This window comes from Lithobates pipiens, unplaced genomic scaffold (assembly GCF_037356315.1).
Source record: "Lithobates pipiens isolate NorthernLeopardFrog02 unplaced genomic scaffold, aLitPip1_a1.2 Scaffold_35, whole genome shotgun sequence".
Lineage (NCBI taxonomy): Eukaryota > Metazoa > Chordata > Amphibia > Anura > Ranidae > Lithobates > Lithobates pipiens.
Genome location: NW_027507811.1, coordinates 25,944,627 through 25,961,149, shown reverse-complemented (window position 1 = coordinate 25,961,149; position 16,523 = coordinate 25,944,627). Strand labels below are relative to the sequence as shown.

General features: G+C 47.2%; 1 protein-coding gene across 1 annotated transcript in view; it reads left to right on the top strand.

The window, feature by feature from the left end:
• The window catches only part of LOC143956355 (uncharacterized), a 141,859-nt gene that overhangs the window by 97,689 nt on the left and 27,647 nt on the right, over positions 1 to 16,523 (top strand). The window lies entirely within an intron of this gene.

Sequence of the window (16,523 nt, the reverse complement as noted above, 5' to 3'; positions counted from 1 at the left end):
TAGGTGTTAGGTGTTGATAGGTTTGCTGTGCTGCTGATTCTTGCAGCAGCCTGAGTGTCTTTTGTTAGTTTAGAGAAAGGGAAAGGACGGTGTATGCTACAGGGACAGCCAGATTAGTCTTTCATCATCATCATCATCATCATCATCATTAGCTGTTACTATCAAGGTCCACAAAAGAGCTGTTCCAGTAACCACTAATCGTTCTCTTTTTTTGCCAATTTGTATAGGGACAGGAAGGAAGCAGTGTTGTCAGGCAGTGAGGGTAATTTTAAAGACTTGCTGTTATTATTAGTTCCACAAAGGTTCTTTTCAGGACTGGTATCAGTGGTACAGTAATAGGCTTGTACATGTATAATATTCTTTCTTCCAAATATAGAAAGGATATTATACTTGACTGCTGCCCTTCTGCTGCAGTCTGCTAAACATTCACAACTCACTTGTTCCACAAAAGTTCTTATAAGGACTGGTAACTTGGTATAGGGTGCTACGGTACATAGGCTTGAGTGCGGTACAGTCTGCTGTTCTGTAAGGACCGCTATCGGTCCACAATAGATAGGGTTGACGTGCACCACTGCTGACCGCTGCCCTATACTGCAGCAGTCCTTCAGCGGTATAGGGACTGACGTACAGTCTGCTAAACACTAATACACAACCTGCTTGGTCCACAAAAGTTCTTATAAGGACTGGTAACTTGGTATAGGGTGCTACGGTACATAGGCTTGAGTGCGGTACAGTCTGCTGTTCTGTAAGGACCGCTATCGGTCCACAATAGATAGGGTTGACGTGCACCACTGCTGACCGCTGCCCTATACTGCAGCAGTCCTTCAGCGGTATAGGGACTGACGTACAGTCTGCTAAACACTAATACACAACCTGCTTGGTCCACAAAAGTTCTTATAAGGACTGGTAACTTGGTATAGGGTGCTACGGTACATAGGCTTGAGTGCGGTACAGTCTGCTGTTCTGTAAGGACCGCTATCGGTCCACAATAGATAGGGTTGACGTGCACCACTGCTGACCGCTCACCTATACTGCAGCAGTCCTTCAGCGGTATAGGGACTGACGTACAGTCTGCTAATCACTAACACACAACCTGCTTGTTCCACAAAAGTTCTTATAAGGACTGGTAACTTGGTATAGGGTGCTACGGTACATAGGCTTGAGTGCGGTACAGTCTGCTGTTCTGTAAGGACCGCTATCGGTCCACAATAGATAGGGTTGACGTGCACCACTGCTGACCGCTGCCCTATACTGCAGCAGTCCTTCAGCGGTATAGGGACTGACGTACAGTCTGCTAATCACTAACACACAACCTGCTTGGTCCACAAAAGTTCTTATAAGGACTGGTAACTTGGTATAGGGTGCTACGGTACATAGGCTTGAGTGCGGTACAGTCTGCTGTTCTGTAAGGACCGCTATCGGTCCACAATAGATAGGGTTGACGTGCACCACTGCTGACCGCTGCCCTATACTGCAGCAGTCCTTCAGCGGTATAGGGACTGACGTACAGTCTGCTAAACACTAATACACAACCTGCTTGGTCCACAAAAGTTCTTATAAGGACTGGTAACTTGGTATAGGGTGCTACGGTACATAGGCTTGAGTGCGGTACAGTCTGCTGTTCTGTAAGGACCGCTATCGGTCCACAATAGATAGGGTTGACGTGCACCACTGCTGACCGCTCACCTATACTGCAGCAGTCCTTCAGCGGTATAGGGACTGACGTACAGTCTGCTAATCACTAACACACAACCTGCTTGTTCCACAAAAGTTCTTATAAGGACTGGTAACTTGGTATAGGGTGCTACGGTACATAGGCTTGAGTGCGGTACAGTCTGCTGTTCTGTAAGGACCGCTATCGGTCCACAATAGATAGGGTTGACGTGCACCACTGCTGACCGCTCACCTATACTGCAGCAGTCCTTCAGCGGTATAGGGACTGACGTACAGTCTGCTAATCACTAACACACAACCTGCTTGTTCCACAAAAGTTCTTATAAGGACTGGTAACTTGGTATAGGGTGCTACGGTACATAGGCTTGAGTGCGGTACAGTCTGCTGTTCTGTAAGGACCGCTATCGGTCCACAATAGATAGGGTTGACGTGCACCACTGCTGACCGCTCACCTATACTGCAGCAGTCCTTCAGCGGTATAGGGACTAAGAGTTTTGTCACAGGGTCATTTAAAAAATGACATGCAGAGGAAGAGGCAGGCCCTTCCGCAGGGGTGGTAGGGGTAGGGCAGGAGCAACAGGCTTGAGCCAAAGTGGGAAGTTGCAGAAGGTGCGTTCAATTACTTTAAAGGATGCACCAGACTTGGTTGAGTGGCTCGCTCAGCCTTACTCTTCTGCACCCTCCTCATCCTCTCGATCTGCACCCTCTTCTTCACTCTCTGCTATGTGCACCCCCAAAGACACTACCACCAACAACACGACCACCACCACCACCACCACATACCTTCCGCTTGAGTCACTGGAATTATTTTCCGATCCATATCAAGAGGACATTTCTGATGCGCAGCCACTCTTGGTATTGGATCAGGAAGAGGAGGTAGCAACAAGCGCTACTCAGCAGTCTGACGCCAGTACCCAGATCAGCCCAAGGAGGAGGTTGGTCCCCGGTGTTGCTGCCTACTCCGAGATCTCTACTTATAGCGGTGGGGAAGGTGACGTTGATGATGACGTGTCTAGTGATGTCACGTGGGTGCCCACAAGAGAGGAAGAGGAGGGGAGTTCAGAGGGAGATATGGACCAGCAGATAGGGAGGAGAAGCAGCAATGACTTACATTGCACAGCAGGGACAAAGCAGACTGCAAATGTATCAGGAGCGAGTCATCGACCATGTACGGTCACATCTGGCGCTCCCAGGACACCGGCACATGGCTCCGCAGTGTGGGCTTTTTTTAACGTGTCCGCTGCTGACAATAGCGTTGCCATCTGCAATCTTTGCAGTCAACGCGTTAGTCGCGGTAAGCCCAATACTCACCTAGGGACGACCGCCTTAAGAAGGCACATGAGCAGCCATCACCGAGCCCAGTGGGAGCAACGGAACACACAAAGCCACACTGCAGGCTCTCACCGTCCAGCCTCGTCTTCTACTTCTCCTTCTCCTCTCTCCTCACAATTGTCCTCCACTCCACCTTCCATCACGCCAAGCTCACATTTTTCTGCAAAAAGGCAGGCTTCCGTGGGCCTAATGTTTGAGCGTAAAAAAATGATGATGCCGGATAACCCTCTTGCCCAACGGTTGGCGGCTGGCTTGTCAGAACTCATAGCCCGCCAACTACTGCCATATAAACTGGTGGACTCGGAGGCCTTTCGCAAATTTGTGGCCATTGGAACACCACAATGGAAGGTCCCAGGAAGGAAGTATTTCTCAGAGAAGGGCATCCCAGAGCTATATGGCCATGTTCAGCGGCAAGTGAATGTATCTCTGGCACACAGTGTCGGTGCCAAGATACATCTGACCACAGACACGTGGTCTAGCAAACACGGGCAGGGAAGGTATATCAGTTTTACTGCCCACTGGGTGAACCTTCTGACGGCCGTCAAGCATGTAACCCGTGGCACCCGTGTAGATTTGGTTTTACCGCCACGGATTGCATGCAGGCCTGACTCTTCTTCTCCTCCTCCTACTCCATCCTCCTCCCTCTCCTCCTCAGCTGCCTCCTCCTTTTCCGCTGCTAGCGTCTCTTCCACTGCACCGCCCAAGCTCCCCAGAACCTATTCCACATGCCAGGTGAGACGTTGCCATGCCGTGCTGCGTCTGTTGTGCCTGGAAGCAAAGAGCCACACTGGCCCGGCACTCCTTTCAGCTTTGCGTTCACAGGCAGATGAGTGGCTAACACCGCTCAATTTGACAGTTGGTAAAGTGGTGTGTGACAACGGTGCCAATCTGCTTAGCGCATTGAAACAGGGCAAAATCACGCACGTGCCGTGCATGGCACACGTCTTAAACTTGGTCGTGCAGCGATTCCTTGTCAAATACCCTGGGGTCCAGGACATCTTGCGGCAGGCAAGGAAAATCTCGGCCCATTTCAGAAGATCTTACACGGCCATGGCTCGCCTTGCTGACATTCAGCGGCGACACCATCTGCCGGTCAGACGTCTTATTTGCGATTGCCCGACGCGATGGAACTCAACCTTCTATATGCTTGATAGGCTGCTCCAGCAGAAACGTGCAGTTAACGTCTACCTGTATGAACTCTGCGAAAGAAACGGTTCTGGGGAGCTGGGTTTTTTTTCACCGCGCCAGTGGCTGCTCATGCGCGACACATGCAGACTTCTGCGGCCATTTGAGGAGATCACCAAACTGGTCAGTCGCAGCCATGGCGCCATCAGTGACATGGTACCTTATGCCTTCTTTCTGGAGCGTGCATTGCGTCGTGTCATTGATCAGGCTGTGGAGGAGCAGGAGCGGGAAGATGAGGAAGTCGCAATGCTGGATGAATTCCCAGGGGGGGCTACTCTATCTGAGACAAGTCAACAACAGGAGTCTGATGAGGAGTCAGAGGAGGATGGTGCCGGGGCGGATGAGCAGGAGCAAGAAGAGCATGCTTTAAACCTTTCTGGGATCCCTGTTGTGCGAGGATGGGGAGAGGAGAATGAAGAGGACGACATTATCCTGGATGATGAGCAGGAGCCAGGCCACCACACCGCTTCCACTTTAGTGCAAATGGGGGCCTTCATGCTCCAGTGTTTTAATAGGGACCCCCGTATAAAAAGCATGAGGGTCAAGGACCAGTACTGGGTGGCAACGTACTTAGACCCCCGGTACAAACACAAAATGGCGGAAATGTTACCGCCGTCGCAGAGGGCTGTCAGAATGCAGCACTTCCAGGCCTTGCTTCGAGAAATGCTGCATTCTGCTTTTGCGTGCGCTGGCAGAGGAGCAATTCCCACTCCCAGAGAAGGATTTGCGGGTACCAATCCAACAGCGCCTGCAAGAAGAGGCCGGTTTGAAGATGTGTTGGTGACTTCGGATATGAGGTCATTCTTTCAGCCGACCCATCGACAGGTGTCATCCGGATCCAGCATCAGGGAACGCCTAGACCGTCAGGTGTCCGACTACATTGGGTTAACGGCCGATGTGGACGCTCTGAGGAGTGATGAACCCCTAGACTACTGGGTGGGCAGGCTTGACCTCTGGCCAGAGCTTGCCCAATTTGCAATCGAACTGTTGGCTTGCCCCTCATCCAGTGTCCTGTCCGAAAGGACGTTCAGCGCAGCAGGGGGGATTGTGACCGATAAGCGTACTCGCCTAGCTCACCACAGTGTTAACTACCTCACATTTCTAAAAATGAATGAGGCATGGATCTCGGAGGAATTCAACACATGTGACCAGTAGACCATGTATATGTCTATAAACTATTTTTTTAATCAAGCACACAGACCTTCTTAATTCATTTGGCTCACTTCCTTGACCCAAAAAAGCACACCGTACTATATGCCCCTACCCTCCTCTTTGAAGAGGTTGAGCGGTGTCATATTTCTACTGGGGCTGCTTATGATATCCCTGTGCTGTGCTGACTTCCTCCTGGGGGTTCTTATTATGAAGGGATCACACTATCCCTGTGCTGTGCTGACTTCCTCCTGGGGGTTCTTATTATGAGGGGATCACACCATCCCTGTGCTGTGCTGACTTCCTCCTGGGGCTGCTTACGGTGCTGCTGTCAGCGCTGTATGTCACGGTGCTGCTGTCAGCGCTGTATGTCACGGTGCTGCTGTCAGCGCTGTATGTCACGGTGCTGCTGTCAGCGCTGTATGTCACGGTGCTGCTGTCAGCGCTGTATGTCACGGTGCTGCTGTCAGCGCTGTATGTCACGGTGCTGCTGTCAGCGCTGTATGTCACGGTGCTGCTGTCAGCGCTGTATGTCACGGTGCTGCTGTCAGTGCTCTGTATTACGGTGCTGCTGTCAGATGCCTCTATCACGGTGCATGTGTCATTCCGGTATGTCACGCTGCTGGTGATCATCTCCTGCACCCTCTTCTTTGCCTACCCTGGTCCCTGACCTTCCCTCTCCTCCATTGCCTTCATTAGCTCCATAGTCCTGAATTGTTAGAACAATTTCCCAAATAAAATAAAAATGCTTGTAGTTATCGATCCCAAATTCACCTCATACATGTATTATGTCATTGTCCAGATGGTGGGACTACGTTTTACCCCCTAATAATTACCACGTGGCCGCAAATTCGACATGAAGGTTTGCAAAGTTCGCCTCCCATTGAAGTCAATGGGGCCCGCGGCGAACGTTCGGTTTCGCGAACGTTTGGGTCCGTTCGCATTTCGCGTTCGCGAAACGTCCCGTCGGAAGTTCGTCCATCACTACTGGCCAGGCATCAAATTAAGCATTCTGGCAAAAAGGTTTCTTGGTGCTTGGATTGTCTAAAGTGTTTCAGGGATCTGTCGGCTTTGGCCGAGCATCAGGAGAGTCATACAGAAGGGAAGCCCTTCGAGTGCGCAGAGTGCGGTAAAATTTTCAGCTTCAGGTCAATGCTGGTCACCCATGAAAGGAGCCACAGTGGTGAGCGACCCTTTTCCTGCTCTGATTGCGGGAAGAAATTTCTGCAAAAGGCAGCGTTGCTTACCCATCTACGGATTCATACAGGAGAATAAAACATTTTGCTGTTCAGAGTGTGGCAAGCACTTTACGCAGAAAGGAAATTTAGTTCAACACCAGAAGCTTCATGTATAGGGATAGTAAAATGCGCAATTCAGTGGACTTCAAGGAACTTCACCAATGGCAAGAGAGCGCTAAATGTTGCTGCTCAATGTGAAAATGTGCCACATGGGTAAGAACCCAAAAAATCATTTATATTTAGAGTTATATATAGGTCAAAAGCCTAGAGTGACCCGATACTTAGTAAAGAAATTGATTCATGCCTGGTCTTGTTCTAGAACAGGGGTCCCCAAACTTTTTAAACAAAGGCAGTTTACTTTTCTTTAGATCTGCTGATCCCCCACTCAGTAGTGACCCACAGCTCTGCTGATCCTCTGGTTTGCTGATCCTCGTCTCTCTCCAGTCCCTGCTCACCTCCCGCTATATTGTTCCCATGCTGCTCACCACATGTGGCATCTGCTAGTTTCTCTTGCTGTGGTCCCCCAGCACTGCTGATCCTCTTCCACTCAGTCCTCTCTCTCTGTCTCTGGTCCCTACTCACCTTCTACTATAGTGTTCCCATGTTGTACACCAAGTGTGACATCTGCTAGCTTCTCCTACTCTGGTCCCCCAGCTCTGCTGATCCTCTGCCACTCAATCCTCTCTCTCTCTCGACATGGGGGATAATGATTGCAAAGAAAACACAACGTGAGAACAGGACTGTAAGGTAAACATTTTATTTGTAATAGGTGCTTTGATTGGCATTTAGAGTGCTTTAAAAAAGTGTGTCCAATGCCACATTTGGAAGCAAGTGTAAACGAGCCCTGAAGCCTCATACACACTATCAGATTTTCTGCTGATTTTTGTCTTCAGATTTACCAAAACCATGTAGTGTAAGGGCCTGCCTGATTGCATACAAATTGAAACTCCTAAGGTTTGACCTCATATTATATGGTTTTGGTAAATCTGAAGACAAAAATCTGCAGAAAATCTGATAGTGTTTATGGGTCTTAAGGGTTATTGCTGTCCAATTAACTGACCTTGCACATTTATGAAACCATGAAAAACATGTGAAACCATGTGGGAGGTCAGGCAATTGACAGGGCGGCATCTGTCAGGTGGCCTCCAAGCCTTGACTCATAAGCTAAAAAGCCAAAATGAAAAATTTGGATCTGTGTTTAGCATCAGCTTGTACACTAACTGTTTTTATAGTTGGTCAACATGACCCAAGAGTGGCAGATCTACAGATCTCTCCACCAGTCTTGAGCCTTGAGAAAGTGCCAAAATGGCAGTCTTTCTGCTTACCTTGCATACATCATTTCCATTGATTGTAAGCGTTTACTGTCCTTTGCAACTTTTGTTTGGCTCTGGTAGATAATGGCAACGTTTGTTCAAATTTTTTATCATTTTTTTTGGAGTTTATGTATTTTTATACTTATTTCTGGTTAATAAAAACACATAAATGAATCTAGTCTGTGTGCTTTATATACTTTTACCAATTGGAACTGCTCAAACTTTAAATCAGTCCTTCATCCATAGTTCTGTTTTAGGTTGCTTTACATGGGCTGACAAGTGGATGAAAAGGGCACCCCTGGGGTTTTTGCCAATGTACGTTGGAAGAGCCTTGGAATTAAAGCACATTATATTGATGAAAAATATTTTTAGTAGAAAAAGTGGGCATTCTTTCTTGTCAAATTCTGTTTGCGCTCCAAACTGCACTTCTTGGGAATGATGGCTCTGTAAAAATGGATGAAGGTGATTAGGCAAACTGATATACACTAATCAGCCCTAACTTTATGACCACCCACTTAATTTTGAGTAGGTTCCACTTTTGCCACCCAAACAGCTCTGACCCATTGAGGTGTAGACGCCACTAGACCTCTGAAGGTTTTCTGTGATATCTGGCACCAAGCCATCAGTAGCAAATCCTTTGAGTCCTGTAAGTTGGGAGGTGCAGCCTCCATTGATTGGATTTGTTTTTCCAGCACATCTCACAGATGTTCAGTTGGACTAAGATATGGAATGTGTGGAGACCAAACCAACACTTTAAAGTTGTGTTCCTCAAACAATTCTTGAATTCATCAGACCAGGCCACCTTCTTCTATTTCTCAGTGGTCCAGTTCTGATGTTCATGTGCTCCATTGTAGGCGCTTTTGGCTCTGGACATGGGTCAACATGGAGGCCCTAACCAGTCTACGACAAGACAGCCCCATACACAACAAACTGCAATGCCCATTTTTCTGCTTTCAACACATCAACTTCAGGGACCACATATTTACTTGCTGCCTAATATGTCCCGCCGACTTTCAAGTGGTTGTAAACCTTACAAACCACTTTGACCTACAGGTAAGCCTAGATTAAGGCTTACCTGTAGGTCCAAGAAATATCTCCTAAACCTACACGGTTTAGGAGATATTTGCCAAAACACAGGCACCGCTGTCTACGGCGCATATGCCGTAGACAGTGGCACACTGAGCGCGCCGCTGTCAACGGCATTATGCCGTGAGTGGCGGCTCCCGTGCACATGCGTGGGAGTGACGTCATCGCGGCTTCATTGAATGACAGCGGCGGAGCAGCGAGACCCACCGTGAAGATGGATGCTCCGGACTACAGGGGACAGCGGCGACTTCGCTGGCTCCTGTGTCAGGTAAGTGACACATAATGGACTACTATGCGATGCATAGTAGTCCATTATGCTTTACCTTTGCAGGGAATCAAAGAGAAAGTAAACTCATCAGGGTTTACTTCCTCTTTAAGATGCCATTGTAATAAGATAATCAGTGTTATTCACTTAACCTGTCAAAAAGTTATGGATGATTGGTGTATGCCAAAGGTCTTCAAATTTTCTAAACAAAGGGCCAATTTACTGTCAATGGTCATCGGACGTAAAAAATGCCTCGGTATCAGTAGGAGTAAACAATGCCCCATCTTGATGTCAGCGAGAGAACTGTGCCCCATCATTGGTGTCATTGAGAGGAATTGTGCCCCATCAGTGGTGTTATTGGGAGGAACTGTGCCTCATCATTGGATTTATTGGGTGGAACTGAGCCCTATTGTTGGTGTCATTGTGAGGAATTGTGCACCATCGTTGGTGTCATTGGATGAGATAGTGCCCCAAGGGCCGAATAAAAGCAAGCAAAGGGCTGCATATGGTCCACGGGCCGCAGTTTGGAGGCACTGCTGTGTGAAAGAGGCCTGCTTGAGATATTTTGTCTCAAATATGTTAAAAGCACTGGGGGTGTCAGAGTAACTACCGCAGACAAAACGTGGTCACATTCCTCCTTCAATCTTGCACACTTGCTGTCTCTATCAGTAAGGCTTGATGGCCTTATTCGTCCACCATGCAGATGGACATAATCACAGAGAGCTGTTGACCTCTCAAAAAACATAACACCAATTGTGTCATAACACCATTAATGGGGAGTGCTTGTTGAGTGAGGAAGACCTGTGGGGTTTCTTTGTTGCAGGCATTACAGGAAAACTCTGAGGCTACAGAAGATCCCTGAGTCGGTTTTAAAGATCTATCATAATCATTTTTTATAGTTCTGTCCTCTATGGGAAAAATAACATGTAGTCCTTTGTCCTAAGTGCTTTCTAGCCCTAGTTATGAGGTCCAACCTGCCCCCCTCCACTCCTGCAGTGGCTGATCCGACAACAGCTATCAAGGAAACGGCTGATTCATAGCTGCTCAGCACTTTCCTGAGACAAACAATGGCAAGAGGAGTGCAGTGGTCAGCCTCTGCATACCTCTTGTTGCTGCTTGTCCTGGGAACAGTCTAGACAAGCTGCAGCTATGAATAATGCCGCGTACACATGCCCGGACTTTCCGGCAGACTATGTCCCACGAAATCAGTCCATCAGACATTCCGATCCTGTGTGGGCTAATTCGATCATTTTTCATTTAAAAAATCTGACGGACCTAGAAATAGAACATGCTTCAAATCTGTCCGATGGACTCAATTACTATTGGGAAAACCGTTCATCTGTATGGTGGACCAAATATGACGCAGGGGAAGCTATTGGCTACTGGCTATTGAACTTCCTTTTTTAGTCCTGTCTTACATCATCACGTTCCAAACGAACGGACTTTCAAACTGACTTTAATCCGTTCTTGTGGGGGCAAGTCCATTAGTTCGGAAGTCCGTTGAAACTCTGCCGAAAGTCTGTCGGGAAGACCGTTGGGCCTAGTCTGGCGGAAAGTCCGATCGTGTGTACGCGGCATCAGCCATCTCCTTTCTATATGTTGTCGGTTCAGACATGGCAGGAGTAGAAGGAAGTAGGTTGGACCTCGTAACTAGCGTTAGAAAGCACTTATAAACATGGGACAAAGAACTATGTGTACTTTGTCCTATAAGGGACAGAACTGTAAGACATTTTTTTTAAGTACTGAAAATATCCGCTGCTGCAGTTTTCAGATATCCATCTTTTTTGTCAATTTATTTTTATTGTTTTATGCGTAACACAGAACAGCCAAACTGGGATATAAATGCATGTCTCGGTTGAAGATAGTAGAAAAGATATGGGCTGGGCAGGTCAAATCTTTGTTTCAGAGCATCAAATTGTGACAATTCGTCTCCTCTGGTAATATCACCTAATGTTTTAAGTCCCTTTGATGCTCAGATTATGGGATCCGGTATGGAATAAAAATGTGGAAAACGGGTATTCACCCACAAAGGTGAGGCCAGTGATAGGGAGTTCACAGCAGGCTTTATTAATTTGTGGCCATCAAGGGAAATTTGGCCCCAGAGCCTCTGTACACCAAAAGACGGAGGCTCTCATAGGAGCCCAGCACAGCTGCTTCTAATATTGTGGAAGAATCCCCATCATCCCCAAGGATCCACCTAGGTGCAAAAACTCCCTGGCCAGCCAAAAAATATTTGTACAGATCAGGGAGTACAAGACTCCCCTGCCCCCAAGGCTCTTGAAGAGCCCAAAGACCTATCCTGGGATTTGAGTGTCCCCATATGAACGAACCAAAGAGACCATGCACTTGAAGGAAAAAGGATTGTGGAACCCAAATAGGAGGCTTACGTAGAAAATATAAGGTTGTTGAAAGAATCTTTATTTTTACAAGGTTTATGCGTCCCAATACCGACAAGGGCAGGTTCCTCAGTATTTCAGCTTTCTTTTTAAGAAGGTCCAGAAGAGGCAGTAAATTTAGGCTAAGGTAATCTGCAACCCTTGCTGAAATGCGAACTCCTAAATACGTGAATTGAGTGACATATTGCAATGGTATCGCCACACCTGCCGCAGTCCTGGTTCCTGGGTCAAGTGACAAAATGGGTCGACTTGTCCTAGTTCACCCTTAGGCCAGAAAATTTCGCAACTTTATCTTACACACAATCGTATTTCTCGTCAGAAAAGGGTATGATGGTTTTTCCGATGGAATTCAGCTCAAACTTGGCTTGCATACACACAAAAGTTTGCTAAACTTTCGACCGCCAAGAACGTGATGACGTACAACGATGCTGCAAGCCGAAAAAAATTTACTTTAATGTTTCCGAGCATGTGTGCAATTGTTTCTACTAATTTTGCGTGTCAAAATTACTACAGATGATCGGAATTTCTGATCAAAACTTTTTCCGTCTGAAAAATTGAGAACATGCTCTCAAACATTTGCTCGTGGAAATTCGGGCAGCAAAATTCGGATGGAGCTTACACACGGTCGCATTTTCCTACGAAAAGCTCTCATTGGTCTTTTGCTGGCTGAATTTTCGATCGCGTGCAAATCAGTAAGTATCAACCAGGGCTGGCACCACCACCGACAATCTCATGACCAAGACCTTCGTAATGATCTTTAGATCTGCATTAAGAAGGGCTATCGGTCTATAAGAAGAGCAGTTTGTATGATCCTTGCCTGTTCAAAGCAATAGAAATATAAGAACTGTAACCTAGGGGCAAGCATATCAGAGTACTCCACCGGGAACCCATAAGGGCCCAGGGATTTGTGCGGGGAAAATGTATGAATGGCTGCTTTCCTGAACAGTAAGATCTATATCAAGCCAGCCTTTATCGTCAGATTACAGAGCGGGGATGGGGGAGACTGGAGAGAAGACCCGCCAACTCTGTCTCGTCATATGCGGGTATTGGAGAGTACGCCTCTGAATAATATTCTACAAATATATCCATAATGGCCTTCGGAACCCTGACCAATTCCCCTGCCCAAGAGAGAATACATGGGACACTGACAGGTGATCTCTGGTCCACCACAAGCATTGCCAGTAGCTTGCCGTTTTTATCCCTCATTTCAAAAAGAGATTTGGATCCCTGACGCAAAGTAGTGTGTGCCAAGTTGATGTCAAGTAAGACCAATTGGCGCTTGGCTCCTTCTAAAGCCTTGTACACACGGTCGGAGAATCCGTCGGAATGTGTCCTATCGGACCGTGTCGTCGGATAATCCCACTGTGTGTGGTATGCATCAGACTGATTCCGTCCGAATCTCCGTCGGACCCAATTTTCCAACATGTTGGAAATATTTCCCGACCAACTGGGCCGGTCGGACCTAATCCGATCATGTGTAGAGCATTTTGATCGGACCAAGTGCCACGCATGCTCAGATCAAATTCCTACATCAAAGCTATTGGCTACTAGCCTGAATGTAGTCCCATCGTAACGAAATTACGTCATCACGTTCTGAAAGATCGGATTTTTTGCCAACTTTGTCCGACCGTGTGTATGCAACAGTTTCGGACAAGATCCAACGGACAAAATCTGACGGGCAGAATCCGACGGATTTGGTTGTGGAAATCTCCGACCGTGTGTACAGGGGCTAAGGCTGCATAGGTTCTATCACCAGGGGCAGTGGCTTATTCTCCCTCCATCCTACGTTCCTTAGTAGGAACGTAGGACCTTAGCCTACCTCTCAGCATGATGATCCTTGCGCACTATGCAGATATGCATTGTCCCCTCATTACAGCTTTAAATGTGTCCCATACCACAGTGTCTTCAGCAGAAAAATTTTCCTCCCAAAAGTGTGACATATGTGGCTGTACCTTCTGTACCACCTGCTCTGTCTGTAACCAACCAGGTGATAACCCGTCCCAGCCACCAGTGATAGTGCCAGTAATAAGGGACCATGATCCGACAGAGCGCCCGCCAAATAGGAGGCAACATGTATCAATGGCAGAGAATTAGTATTGGCAAAGGCGAGGTCTATTCAAGATGAGGTTTTATGTGTTTGTGACAAACAGGAGTAACTCCAGACACCCGAGTTTTTCTATCTCCACAGCTCAGTAAGTTGGGCAGCAGATACCCAGGATAGACGATCTGTGGATGCTGGTCGTAGCGGGTTAGAGGTATCCAACGTCAAGAATAGCATTAAAGTCGCCAGCCAGGAGAAGAAAAAAATGCATATAGGGAACTAATTTCACCAATAATATTTGCGACTGAAAGGGTGGTGGCATATAGATGTTAGCAATCACCATTGTAGTTTGGTACATGTCCACTTCTAAAATTACATACCGCCCCCCTGGATCAGAGATCACCTTCTGGACAGAGCAAGGTATATTCTTATTGAGTGTAATGGCCACTTCTCTCGCATATGAGGAATAAGTGGTATGAAACTGGCGCTGTATCCATGGCCTCGTATATCCATCTTAACCATTTATCTGCTGTGTGTAAATTAATAAATGCCATCTTCCTAGCAAAATCCATACAGCAAAGTAAAGCCAGCAATCAGATGTCATCCGTGGATCTAAATCTTTATTGTCTACATGGTAAGTTACAGCAGGATTTCTCAACCAGGATTCCGTGGAATCCTTGGGTTCCTCCAGAGGTTGCTAGGGGTTCCTTGAGCAATGGTCAATTTCTGCCTCTCAAGTAAGTTTTCAATGACACCATTGATCTTTTTAGCTATCTGTAAGGGGGTTATTTTTCCCAATAACCACAAGTGTAAGGAGCATTCTTCCCACTGACCATCCCACCAATGTACCACAAGTTGTAGATTTTTAATTTTTAGCAGGGGTGCCCGAGACTGGAGAATTATTTTCGGGGGTTCCTTTGTGTTTAAGGGGTTGAGAAAGACTGGCATACAGCAAACAGGATAACGTGTTTCGGCTACAGAGCCTTACTCATAGCTCTGTAGCCAAATTCTGTAGACAATAAAGATTTGCATTCACGGATGAAACCTGGTTGCCGGTGTTATATCAGAATACCACTACCCATCCGAAAATGCAACAGAAGTGACGTTCAGTTGCGGCCATCTTGCTACACCCCAAAATCGTCCGCAGTAAGACTACTTTTAGAAGGCGGCAAGCAGGCATCTTTTTACACCCACCTAAGTCTTGTATTTCACACTTATTTTTACCTGTCAACTGTGCTTATATAGTGAAATACGCTATTTAGAAATCCGTGACACTGTTTTGATGTTGAATTTTAAAAGCAGATGCAAGTTTGCTGATCTCACAGGTTTGCTAATCTGACAGACCACCGCTGCCTTTAACATTCAACATCAAAACATGCTGACGCATTTCAAAATACTGTATTTCACTTTATAAACTTAGTTCACTGGTAAAAATAAGTGTGAAATGCAAGACTTCGGTGGGTGTAAAAAGATGTCTTCTTGTCGCCTACTCATGGCCGTCTTTAAGGCAGGGCAAAAGGGGCAGCTGCCCAGGGCCCTGTCATTGTTGTGGGGCCCAAAGCAGCTGCCTCATACTTGCCAACTATCCGAGTTTACATTCCCTTGTCCCTTGACGTTTTAGTCCTGTGCTGCTACTAATGCTGCCCAGCTCTGCCCTATTGTTGTGTACAGATGACTCACCTGCAGACCTGTGTTTACATGTAAATACTGGCATTCATATGTAAATAGCACTCACATGCATATGTAAATAGCTGAGGCCAATGGCATTGATATGTAAATAAAGGCAGCATTCATAGGTATATCATGCCCCCCCCTGCAGTGAGGAGAAGGTGCAGTGAGGAGAATCAACAAGCAGAAATGTACTGTAACCTCTAGCAACTAATTAGTGAGCCTTAAGTAGTGCTGTAACCTCCAGCAACCAGTCACTAAGCAGTAATGATATGCTGTAACCTCTGGAAACCAATCGCAATCACTGCCTGATCTGATACAGCAAACTGATTTTAAGTCTAGCTGCTATTTATTTTATGTCTCAGAGAAGGTGGAGAGAAAAATTGCATTGGGGAGGGGGGGGCCCTAAGAAAATTTTTGCCCAGGTTCCAATCCATATTAAAGACGGCCCTGCGCCTACTGACTGTAGCCTTACTGCGGATGAGTGCGGGGTGTACCAAGATGGCCACGACGGAACGTCACTTCTGTTGCACATTCTGATGGGTAGCGGTATCCTGATAGAACACCAGCTTTACTTTGTTGCATGGATTTCCGTCAGAGTGTGGAGACACTTCGGCCAGAGCATGTTATTTCAACTCAGAGAGGTCCGCATGGTTGAGCAGCTACTTTCTAGCAAATGACACGATTCGTCTGGTCATCACAGCAATGACTTACCAATGACTGGGGGCCTGTGTCTCCTTGGGGGTTACAGGGTAGGGCTTGGATAGTTCGACGAATACCTGAGGCCCATGTGACATGGGTGCCCAGGTCACTTGCCGTGTGATACATAGAGAGGGCCAGCTCCTCACCAAGATGGTGACCTCGTCCTCTACCCAGCACCTTCACCAAAGCTGACCATGTGTATATTTCCTCTGGATCCTGTATAGTGTGTTCTTGTTCTCCATGAGAAGAACCTGTCAAGCGCTATGGCCTAACTGTGTGCTGTCTCAACTCATGCCCTCTGAAAATTCCCACCCACACAACCCCTTTACAGCCACAGGATTGGCTGCATGCCGGGGGTTATGGGCTTGCACAGGGAGACATGCGGAGGAGGTGGAGCAGACCTAGCCCACCTCCTCTCCCATTCTATAGCCTTTAGAGCAATGGGTGGGTGGGCGGGGGAGGTGTGGGTTGTAC